General features: G+C 49.5%; 1 protein-coding gene across 1 annotated transcript in view; it reads right to left on the minus strand.

The window, feature by feature from the left end:
* Positions 1-2,433, minus strand: part of LOC144949666 (uncharacterized) — a 191,117-nt gene extending 188,684 nt beyond the window's left edge. Inside the window, exon 1 of the mRNA XM_078879658.1 lies at positions 1,438-2,433. The gene's annotated coding sequence lies outside the window, so the exon portion shown is untranslated. The remainder of the gene's footprint in view (positions 1-1,437) is intronic.
* Between the last annotated feature and the right edge of the window lie 8,860 nt (positions 2,434-11,293).

Raw genomic sequence — 11,293 nt, forward strand, 5'->3', positions numbered from 1 at the left:
AACCAGAGGTGTGGATTCGAGTCATGTGACTTGGACTCGAGTCAGACTCGAGTCATGAATTTGATGACTTGCGACTCGACTTGGACTTGCATAACAATGACTTTGTCCCACCTATGAGATGTGGACTCGAGTCATGTGACTTGGACTCGAGTCAGACTCGAGTCATGAATTTGATGACTTGCGACTCGACTTGGACTTGCATAACAATGACTTTGTCCCACCTCTGCTAATAACAATGATGACGCTGACGATGATCATACTGCTGCTGATGATGATGATGCTGGTACTTGCATACATTCTGATGCTTCCGATGATGGTGCTGCTACTACCAACACTGCTACTGCTGATGACACTATTGTTACTGCTGCTGATACTACTGCTACTACCAACACTGCTACTGCTGATGACACTATTGTTACTGCTGCTGATACTACTGCTGCTACTACCGACAATACTACTGCTGATGACACTATTGTTACTGCTGCTACTACCAACACTGCTACTGCTGATGACACTATTGTTACTGCTGCTGATACTACTGCTGCTACTACCGACACTGCTACTGCTGATGACACTATTGTTACTGCTGCTACTACCAACACTGCTACTGCTGATGACACTATTGTTACTGCTGCTGATACTACTGCTGCTGCTAATACCAACACTGCTACTGCTGATGATACTATTGTTACTGCTGCTGATACTACTACTGCTGATGTTGCTACTATCCACACTGCTACTGCTGATGACACTATTGTTACTGCTGCTGATACTACTGCTGCTGCTAATACCAACACTGCTACTGCTGATGATACTATTGTTACTGCTGCTGAAACTACTGTTGCTGATGATGTTGCTACTATCCACACTGCTACTGCTGATGACACTATTGTTACTGCTGCTACTACCGACACTGCTACTGCTGATGACACTATTGTTACTGCTGCTGATACTACTGTTGCTGATGATGTTGCTACTATCCACACTGCTACTGCTGATGACACTATTGTTACTGCTGCTACTACCAACACTGCTACTGCTGATGACACTATTGTTACTGCTGCTGATACTACTGCTGCTGATGTTGTCAATACCGACACTACTCCTGCTGATGCTACTGCTGCTGATGCTACTGCTGCTGATACTATTGCTGATGTTGTTGCTACTACCGACACTGCGACTGCTGATACTATTGTTACTGCTACTACTGATACCGCTACTGCTGCTGATACTAATGCTGCTGATGATGATGCTGCTAATACCGCCACTGCTAATGCTGATCCTACTGCTGCTGATACTATTGTTACTGCTACTACTGACACCGCTACTGCTGCTGATACTACTGCTTCTGAAACTGCTGCTGCTGTTAGCCTTACACATGTTATAGACACATGGACACACCACCACACATCCTCCTCCTCCTCCCATCAAACTCACAGTAGATCCGTAGGCGCTCCACTCAAAAGCGCCGAGGCCGCACATGAACGCGGTCGTAGTCGGCGACGATGCTGCTGCTGATGTTGATGTTGTTGCTGTTGTTGTTGTTGCTGATGATGATGACGATGAGACGCTCACCAAGACGATAACGACGAAGTGGGATCACGATCGCCAGATGATCTGACACTCCAGCCAGCAACGTCCTCGGACCTCTCTCCTCCGTTAACAACAAGAGCTGACATCCATCAACAAGCCGCCTCCACCACCACCACCACCAACCTCCTCCTCGTCGTCTTCCCCACCCTTCCTCCTCAAAGTCCCTCTCTCTTGTAGTCGAATCTGTTTTTATCTGTTCTCCTTCGAAGTGTCCGGCGAGAATTTGTTGTTAATTTTTGTTGTTAAAAGCCCGAGCCCGAGGACGACTGCGATGACGGACGGGCGGCGTTGTTGAGGCTTCCTCTACCCGCTCGCTCTTTGTGATGTTGAGATGATGTTGTTGTTGTTGTTGGTTGACGATGTTGTTGTTGTTGATGATGTTGAGGTTTTTCTTTTTGGAGAACACGTCGCGTTTGCTGCTGTAGCAACAGGAAGTTGCTGTCGCAGCAGCAGCAGCAGCAGCAACAGCAGCAGCGAGATGTAAATCAGAGAGGAAAGTGATTGGTGGTGGCTCTCGCCGAGTTTTGTTTCAAAAGAGACACCCCCCCCCAAAAAGCTGCTAAAAACGAATCACATAAAATAGACCACGGCTCCTTGACAGCCGCTTACCCTAAGTAAGTGAGAAAGCAATTAAAAAAAGAGCCAAACTGAAGATGATCCTGACGGTGACGAGGCCGGCGAGCAGAGGGGATGTTGAAGTGAGTTGAGGCGACGGTGGCGATGTTGCTTGGCAAGAATAAGACGAAGATGATGATGGTGATGATGGTGGTAGCAACGAACTCAAGTAAAACCACCGCTCGCTCCCGCCAATTAACGCCACGTTTGCTTTAATTGCCTCGCTTACCCCTTCCCCCCCCCACCCCACCACACACACACCTCCACACACACACAACTGCTTCGGCTGCTGTACACGAGGTGTGAGTAGCAGCAGCAGTAGTAGCGGCAGCAGCAGCGGCAGCAGCAGCAGCTTCAAGTGAAAGCTGCTCCAACAAAAAAAAATGGCTGAGTGATGCGTCTGCGCATGCGCAGCCGGAGCCAACCCCCCCCCCACCACCACCCGCCCTCGCCACACCAACCCCGCTGCACGCCGGGAAAAGGCAATTAACGGCCTCGTTAATTATTCATGAGGCGCTCATGAATATTCATGAGGGGGCGTGGCCGGGGTGGGTGGGTGGCGGTGGATAGTCATGAGGGACGTCACAGAGCAACACGCCCACTTTTGCTTCAACCCCCACCCACCCCCACTCACCCACCTCGTCACTGATTGGTCGAGTGGCTGGCCAATCAGCGCGCGACGTGGGCGGCTTTGGCTTGGGAACCCCTTTTCCCCCCCACCCACCACCCCCCCACCACCACCCCTCCCCACCACCACCCCTCCGCCCCACCCACCACCTCCCCACCACCACTCCTCCCACCCACCACCTCCCCACCACCACCCCTCCCCACCACCACCACCTCCCCACCACCACCCCTCCCCACCACCACCCCTCCCCACCACCCCTCCCCACCACCACCCCTCCCCACCACCACCCCTCCCCACCACCCCTCCCCACCACCACCCCTCCCCACCACCACCCCTCCCACCCACCACCTCCCCACCACCACCCCTCCCCACCACCACCTTCCCCCCACCACCCCTCCCCACCACCACCACCTCCCCACCACCACCCCTCCCCACCACTACCCACCACCACCTCCCCACCACCACCCCTCCCACCCACCACCTCCCCACCACCACCCCTCCCCACCACCACCACCTCCCCACCACCACCCCTCCCCACCACCACCCCTCCCCACCACCACCCACCACCACCACCACCACCCCTCCCCACCACCACCTTCCTCCCACCACCCCTCCCCACCACCACCCCTCCCCACCACCACCCCTCCCCACCACCACCACCTCCCCACCACCACCCCTCCCCACCACTACCCACCACCACCACCTCCCCACCACCACCCCTCCCCACCATCACCACCACCCCACCACCACCCCTCCCCACCACCACCCCTCCCCACCCACCACCTGCCCACCACCCCTCCCCACCACCACCCCTCCCCACCACCACCCCTCCCCACCACCACCACCTCCCCACCACCACCCCTCCCCACCACTACCCACCACCACCACCTCCCCACCACCACCCCTCCCCACCCACCACCTGCCCACCACCCCTCCCCACCACCACCCCTCCCCACCCACCACCTGCCCACCACCCCTCCCCACCACCACCCCTTCCCACCACCACCCCTCCCCACCCACCACCTGCCCACCACCACTACCCACCACCACCACCTCCCCACCCACCACCCCTCCCCACCACCACTCCTCCCCACCACCACCCCTCCCCACCACCACCCCTCCCGCACTCCTTGCTAAGTCGCGAGATTTGTTGATTTTAGCCAGAGACGGCCACTGGATCGTGATCGTCGTCAGCCGTGATCTATCCACTGCTGGATGATGGAATCGATTCCCCACCCACCACCCAATCTTCCTGCGCTGTCAATAATGAGACATCATCTCACGCTTTAGGGGCCGTCCATAAATGACGTCACGCGATTTTGTACGATTTTTTACCCCCCCTCGTCACACGGCGTCACAAAAAGTCAGACCCCCCCCCCTCAAATGACGTCACAAAGCTCTCCCTCCTCCCCCCAAAACCATATTTCAATTTTGAAAATAAAAAGTGCTTCAAATCGCTTTCAACTATTGTCATTGTAATGCGTATTTAATGTGGCGCTGCACTCTGATGTTGTAGGATAAAACATTTATTACAAAGTCTATTTAATTAAGTAGAACGTGTTGTCTATATTCATTTAAAGTTGCGCATTTTGATGTGACGTCACATTTCTCAACCACCCCCCCCCCTTCGACACACATCGTCACAAATGTCTGACCCCCCCCCCCCTAGGTGCGTGACGTCATTTATGGACGGGCCCTTGTCTCGTAAACAGAACATGCTGGTTGTAATTACTGGCGAAACGTCGAACTCAGATTGTAAATGTTGTGGTGGGCTGTTCAACACACCGGTGATGCTGTACTAGTACACTACATTATACACTATTATACACTACACTATACACTACACAATACACTACACAATACACTACACTACTATACACTACACTACTTTACACTACACTATACACTACAATATACACTACACTACTATACACTACTCTACACTACACTACTATACACTACACTACTATACACTACACTATACACTACACTACCATCTCACTACATTACTATACACTACACTATACACTACACTACTATACACTACACAATACACTACACTATACACTACACTACTATACACTACACTACTTTACACTACACTATACTACTATACACCAGTGGCGGCTCCTGCAAAATCTCTCAGGGGGAGCAAATGTCTGGATGATTGATAAGGATAAGGTCCACCCATGCAATGGATAAATTAACAGCTTAAGCATGTAAAAGCAACTTCACTTCTTTAATATTAATGAAAAATAAAGTGACTCTTACAATACATCTTGTTTGTTTCTATACTCACTATTAAAACAAACCACTCAGGTTTATTTTATTAAAGATTCCACTAGGTGGCGACAAAGTATATTGTTGGATGAAACGTGCTTACGTATGATGACGAAAGCACGTATGATGACGTAAGCACGTTAGGGCGAGCCCTCCCGGAAGCCATAGAGAATGCATTGCAGCGCCCCCGTTCGAAAAAAAACATCTTTGAATGTAAGTCTATGGGACCACTCGGGGCGATTCTCAGCTGGAGGGAAATCGCCCAAAAAGAGGCGGTACTCCACAGAACGTAGCATGACGCTGATTGGACTATATCCAGAGGCACAGTGACGGCTAGCGTGACTCTGTGGTTGAATGACATTGGTGGTGCGTCGCCCAATCGCCCTAATGAAGAAACCGCCCCTGCTATACACTACACTACTATACACTACACTACTATACACTACACTACTATACACTACACTACTATACACTACACTATACACTACACTACCATCTCACTACATTACTATACACTACACTATACACTACACTACTATACACTACACAATACACTACACTATACACTACACTACTATACACTACACACTAGTGCTGTACTAGTAACAAATTGGCCACGTTCTGTTTACGTGACAACCCTTACTAGTTGGATGTGTCGGGTGGTGGCGGGTTTTTAACAACACATTTATATATTTACGCGATCTAAGGGGCCGTCCATAAATGACGTCACGCACCTAGGGGGAGGGGGTGAGACATTTGTGACGATATGTGACGAGGGGGGGGGTTAGAAATGTGACGTCACATCAAAATGCGTGTTAGTCTCTAGTCACGTGTTAGTCTCTAGTCACGTGTTAGTCTCTAGTCACGTGTTAGTCTATAGTCACGTGTTAGTGTCTAGTCACGTGTTAGTCTCTAGTCACGTGTTAGTCTATAGCCCACGTGTTAGTCTCTAGTCACGTGTTAGTCTCTAGTCACGTGTTAGTCTATAGCCCACGTGTTAGTGTCTAGTCACGTGTTAGTCTATAGTCACGTGTTAGTCTATAGCCCACGTGTTAGTGTCTAGTCACGTGTTAGTCTCTAGTCACGTGTTAGTCTATAGCCCACGTGTTAGTCTCTAGCCACGTGTTAGTGTCTAGTCACGTGTTAGTCTATAGTCACGTGTTAGTCTCTAGTCACGTGTTAGTCTATAGCCCACGTGTTAGTCTCTAGCCACGTGTTAGTGTCTAGTCACGTGTTAGTCTATAGTCACGTGTTAGTCTCTAGTCACGTGTTAGTCTATAGCCCACGTGTTAGTCTCTAGCCACGTGTTAGTCTCTAGTCACGTGTTAGTCTATAGCCCACGTGTTAGTGTCTAGTCACGTGTTAGTCTCTAGCCACGTGTTAGTCTCTAGTCACGTGTTAGTCTATAGCCCACGTGTTAGTCTCTAGCCACGTGTTAGTGTCGAGTCACGTGTTAGTCTATAGTCACGTGTTAGTCTATAGCCCACGTGTTAGTCTCTAGCCACGTGTTAGTCTCTAGTCACGTGTTAGTCTATAGCCCACGTGTTAGTCTCTAGCCACGTGTTAGTCTCTAGTCACGTGTTAGTCTCTAACCCACGTGTTAGTCTCTAGTCACGTGTTAGTCTCTAACCCACGTGTTAGTCTCTAGTCACGTGTTAGTCTCTAGTCACGTGTTAGTCTCTAGCCACGTGTTAGTCTCTAGTCACGTGTTAGTCTCTAACCCACGTGTTAGTCTCTAGTCACGTGTTAGTCTCTAGTCACGTGTTAGTCTCTAGTCACGTGTTCGTCTCTAGTCACGTGTTAGTCTCTAACCCACGTGTTAGTCTCTAGCCACGTGTTAGTCTCTAGTCACGTGTTAGTCTCTAGCCACGTGTTAGTCTCTAGTCACGTGTTAGTCTCTAGCCACGTGTTAGTCTCTAGTCACGTGTTAATCTTTAGTCACGTGTTAGTCTCTAACCCACGTGTTAGTCTCTAGTCACGTGTTAGTCTCTAGTCACGTGTTAGTCTCTAGTCACGTGTTCGTCTCTAGTCACGTGTTAGTCTCTAACCCACGTGTTAGTCTCTAGCCACGTGTTAGTCTCTAGTCACGTGTTAGTCTCTAGCCACGTGTTAGTCTCTAGTCACGTGTTAGTCTCTAGCCACGTGTTAGTCTCTAGTCACGTGTTAATCTTTAGTCACGTGTTAGTCTCTAGTCACGTTTTAGTCTCTAGTCACGTGTTAGTCTCTAGCCACGTGTTAGTCTCTAGTCACGTGTTAGTCTCTAGTCACGTGTTAGTTTCTAGTCACGTGTTAGTCTCTAACCCACGTGTTAGTCTCTAGTCACGTGTTAGTCTCTAGTCACGTGTTAGTCTCTAGTCACGTGTTAGTCTCTAACCCACGTGTTAGTCTCTAGTCACGTGTTAGTCTCTAGTCACGTGTTAGTCTCTAGCCCACATGTTAGTCTCTAGTCACGTGTTAGTCTCTAGCCCACGTGTTAGTCTCTGGTCACGTGTTAGTCTCTAGTCACGTGTTAGTCTCTAACCCACGTGTCCCTTCTTCTTCCTCCCGCGTGTCTCTCGGCGTCACGCTCAACGCGTGCGTCGCGCTCCCTCCGATGCATCTTCGTTTCACATGTTTTGCTCCTCTTACAACAGCACCTTCAGTATAGAGGTTGGAGGGGGCTACAGGGAGGAGGGGGGGCGTGATGGATTGACTGTTGCGCCTCTGGGTGCATTCCATCAATTGATTGATTGGGTATTTTATTGAACGACTCTTAATTGAGACACTCCGAACGCATGCCTCTATTGCCCCTTAGTGTTGCGCTCTGGAACTAAGCGCCGATAACTCCTAAGGCCCACCCCGTACAAGACTGTGGGTGGCTGTCGATCCTCGGGAGGGAGTCGGTGGTTGTATAGGCGCTGTCACTCGGTACCACATGCAATGCCCCCCCACCCACACCGTCTGTGCTGTGGACGCCGTGGCACGAGACGAGATACGGTGGTTGGAGATGTTAACTCCCTCGCCTGGTGTACAGGAGGCCGTGGGTTCGATGCAGACCCTGACGATGCCTGCTGTTGTATATTTGGAGTTTGCATGTGTCTCTCTAATCATCATCACGGTGGCTAGGAGATGTTAACTCCCTCGCCTGGTATGCAGGAGGTCGTGGGTTCGATGCCGACCCTGACGATGCCTGCTGCTGTATATTTGGAGTTTGCGTGTCTCTCTCCCCGTGGTCGCGTGGATTTTTCTGCGGGTCCCTCCGGGTTTTCCCTTCCACATTTAGAATCAACATCGCTCGTTTCGAATATTTGGCTGCTGCTACACACTTCCACACGACGATGAGCCACTTCGTTGAGCTATCATTTGTGGCCAGATTGCTTCTGAAAAAGATCTGCGTAGCTCAGTGGGCCTTAACTGGTAAAATAAAAATAGTTGAGTTTTATCTTCTTGGTTCTTTCGGTAAAGTCACGTAGAAGGAAATAATAAAATAAAACAAAATAAAATAATAAAAATAAAACATAATAAAATACAATTCTCACGACGTTTCGGCCACAACGCAAGCAGCCGTCCTCAGGTGAAGAACAGGTCTGTCGGAAAGACAGCTTCTGTATGAACACCACCAAGCTTGGCAGCGTATATTTAAGCTGGGTTGGAGGGGGGAAGGGCGCCTTGACAAAGGAATTTGCATATCAAGAGGAATTTAGCATATTTATGGGAAATGCAGAAATTGGGATTAGTCACTACTTGTGGAATGCGTAGGAGGTGGGGGGGGGGTCTCAAAGTCATATTATGCCCGTGCATTATGTAGGATTAGCAGAAACAAAGGGAGGAGGTAGGGTTAGCAGTAATCAAGGGAAGGAATTTGAATAGGAAGGAGCTGCAGCAGCCAAACCACCACGTAAAAAACGACAGACCTGTTCTTCACCTGAGGACGGCTGCTTGCGTTGTGGACGAAACGTCGTGAGAATTGTAATTTTATAATGTTTTATTTTTATTATTTTATTATTTCCCTTCTACGTGACTTTACCGAAAGAACCAAGAAGATGAATCCCTGCATAATATTTTATGATGTTTTATTTTTATTATTTTATTATTTGCCTTCTACGTGACTTTACCGAAAGAACCAAGAAGATGAATCCCTTTCAGTCACGAAAGCTTTAAATCGAAAGTTGAGTTTTATTTTAGTTCACCGCATCAATTGAGCGCAATCAACCCCTGCGTGTTGGAAAACGTCCCGCGGGAACTGGACATTACAGAGCTACGGCTCAAGGCTCCTACTTCCAAGTCCCCTCTGGTCTCCACGAAACAAAGGTGTCAGTTTTGTACCAGTTTAAAAGGGTAAAAACCTACTACTATATTTTGCCACTGGTAAAAGAGATCTCATAGTGCAAATGCTTACCCCGAGCTCTCAATACTCTGATATTGCACTGTGTTTGAGTTGTACGCCTTCTGGTGTCATCTGGTCCAACACCAATGGGGACTAGGCTCTAAAGAAAGCCGTCTCAGGTGTGGACCAATCAACTTCAAGGACAGTGCATATTATTATCATTATCAGAGTTGCTTCTTTTTGTTTGCTTTTTTGACTACTTGTGTTGTGGTTATTGCAAACATGATGCCTTGAATAAAGGTGTCAGTTTTGTACCAGTTTAAAATGGTAAAAACCTACTACGATACATTCTACAATTTTCCACAGCTGCGATTTGGCCCAAGTGAGTGCTGAAACATACATGTGTACACATGTAACGTGGTGACATGTGTACACATGTAACGCGGTGACATGTGTACACATGTAACATGACACGTGCTTGCTGTGCAATGGTGACTCGGGCTCAGGCAATCAACTCGCGGCGCTTAGATTTAAAGGGGACTGTGGTTTGTTGTTATTGTTGTTGTTTAAAAGACACGTGTAAATATTGACGTGATGTCAATTGACTTATTGATCGACGGCCTTTACTTTTAACCAGGGCGCCGCACGGTTGAGATTAATTTGTCAAAGTTGAGATTTCGTATGCGAGTCATACTGTTCGCTCGGCTCTCGATGCTGACCGACCCGAATGCATCACGAGCGAAGATTGAAGGCTCGTCGATAGGCGGCATCGATTGAAGTCTCGGAACGTGACACAGGTGAGCTGTTGAGACGCCGCTGCCGCGCTCTTCACCGCGTGGCTGCCGCTGACAGCGACGAGTCGAACGGCTTCAATGGGCTTCACGCGGTGACCATGATCAATCCACCGCTGGATGGAAGATTTCCCAAAGCCGTGAGCGGCGAATCGGTGGGCAGCAGCCCGCGGCCCCGTGCTTTGGGGGGGGGCGTATTTCGACGCCACTGTATGAGGTGTAATAGTTTGGGTTTAGTTTGAAGGGGACGGCCCTACGTGTGGTCATCCCTCGTTGATGATTATATCCAGCTCCCGATTTCACACGAGCGGATTTCATCGCTCCGTCTCCGCGGTGGAACGGTTCTAGCCGGACATCTCTTTGTTTTTTTCTCCTTTTTTTTGCTGCCACTCCGTAGTACAGAGTTCACATTGACATCTGTGACGCTTTCCAAGTCAGCTTGAACGCACAGACGCACGCGGCGTGGGCTACGTCCGTGCGTCTGCAACACAGGCAGGGGTCACGATACCTCTCGTCAAGCCGATCCGATATGAATTCAACTTGAGCAAGAGGTCGTGCTGATGTGAAGGGGCTTACTTGAGGGCGAGTATGGGGGGGGAGGGAGGATCGGTCAAACGCGACATCGCCACGAAACCGTTCCGAGGACACACAAGACGTGCTGGAAAGCGTTGCAGAATCCATGCGCGTGCTGGATTCTTCTTCCTTGACTTTGCACAAATAATGCGGCGAGACTACTCTGTACTCTTTGATTCTTTAGATAAAGTCACGTGGGTAGAAAATAAATCAAATCACGACGTTTCGGGCGCAACGCAAGCGTCCGTCATCAGGTCCGTCATCATCATCATCATCACCGTCATCAGGTGATGATGATGATGGACGCTTGTGTTGCGCCCGAAACGTCGTGATTTAGGTTATTTTCCACCCACGTGACTTTACCGACAGAACCAAAGAGTTATGGATATTCCTGCAGTCACGAAAGCTTCAAATGAAGATTGATTCCCTCGTTATTCGCGAGGCGATGCTCGTGACTAGCAAATGTTCGCGGATGGCGATGATGTTGAATCACCTGAAAGAAATTCC

The sequence above is a fragment of the Lampetra fluviatilis genome, chromosome 54, assembly GCF_964198595.1.
Source record: "Lampetra fluviatilis chromosome 54, kcLamFluv1.1, whole genome shotgun sequence".
Taxonomy (NCBI): Eukaryota; Metazoa; Chordata; class Hyperoartia; order Petromyzontiformes; family Petromyzontidae; genus Lampetra; species Lampetra fluviatilis.